The 1,224-nt window shown below is 38.9% G+C and overlaps 1 long non-coding RNA gene and 1 other non-coding gene across 2 annotated transcripts; both read right to left on the reverse strand.

The window, feature by feature from the left end:
* Positions 1-129: 129 nt before the first annotated feature.
* On the reverse strand, positions 130-916 carry LOC103399167 (uncharacterized). Its single transcript, XR_523598.3, has 3 exons — positions 737-916; positions 410-561; positions 130-215 (listed from the first exon to the last, which is right to left on the reverse strand). It is a non-coding gene; the product is annotated as an uncharacterized LOC103399167 (long non-coding RNA).
* LOC112486631 (small nucleolar RNA SNORD60) lies at positions 289-375 on the reverse strand. The gene has a single exon (XR_003049146.1). It is a non-coding gene; the product is annotated as a small nucleolar RNA SNORD60 (small nucleolar RNA).
* Positions 917-1,224: the final 308 nt, after the last annotated feature.

Raw genomic sequence — 1,224 nt, forward strand, 5'->3', positions numbered from 1 at the left:
TGAATATCACACAAACATCTAGCCAGATCTCACCAACAGCAAACAGGAATGTGTTAAAGTTTGTTGTTTTTTTACATTCCGTGATTTATACTGTGGACCAAAATATATTCAGAAGACGTACTCGCTGACCAAAATATATTCAGAAGACGTACTCACCACTTCATATGCTGGGGAGAGCCTGTCCTGCGACTACTTTGAAATTGGCGCATTTTAACCTGTGAAATTATTTTAAATGATCAATTTGAGTCAAGCTTCCATTTATTACAGTAAACAAATGAATGTGACATCAAGGCCTCAGGACAAAGAGAGAATCAGTGGCTGAAGGTCAGCGCTCATAGTAGGTGTCAGAAATATTTAAGTTTGTCATCACTGGCTCAAATTCTTTCAAGTGACCAAGATACAGACTCACCAGCTTCTGTGGTCAACAAGCTTCACTTCCACATGGCATCAGCGCCATCATGGCGTCTTGGAGTTGGGAGTCTACGACCGGAAGTTTGGCCTGTTCCAGGTCTTTAGTCCGCTAAACAGCGCCTTGCTGTCCAGCTGTGTCTCCGCTCTCATCTGTAATATTATTCAGACGATGCTTAGTTTAACATAATCTCTTATAAACCACAGGATTACAACAGCCCGGTACAATTCATTCAAGTTGTGTTACTTCGCCAACGTGTGGCTCTTCAGGCCAACGCAGCAGTAGCAACTCGTCCACATGTTAAAACAAACCTTACTTACTACTCACCATTTCCTGCTCTTGCAAATAATGACAAAACGCCACGGCGTTCGTTTGTTCAGCCTGTTGTGACGATGAAACTACACGAGGGAGAAAAACACGAGACAACATGACCAACGTCTTTACTATTCAGAGAGCAGCGAGGGAGAGAATTAACTACCCGACAACATGAGGTTCTTCAACAGGAAGTCCCGCCCATTTACTAAAACTAAAACTTCTGATTGGTGACTATTGCTCCTCCTCCTCTGAACAACTCTTCCTTGCAATGGTTGAAATCTGTCTTATTTAAATCTCTTTAATAACTTAAATAATTCACCTTTTCTTAGTTAGTTTTATTTTCTTTGTTTCTCTTTACTTTTTTAACTCATTTAATTTTTAGCGTTAGCAAAAAATCATCCACAGAAATATTTATAAAAGAACACAATTGAATAAATAAATTATTTTGATACATCTTATATTGAAGACAGTGGGATTTTTTTCCTGTATTAAAACACTTT

Source organism: Cynoglossus semilaevis, unplaced genomic scaffold (genome assembly GCF_000523025.1).
Source record: "Cynoglossus semilaevis isolate Cse_v1.0 unplaced genomic scaffold, Cse_v1.0 scaffold4515, whole genome shotgun sequence".
In the NCBI taxonomy this organism is placed as follows: domain Eukaryota; kingdom Metazoa; phylum Chordata; class Actinopteri; order Pleuronectiformes; family Cynoglossidae; genus Cynoglossus; species Cynoglossus semilaevis.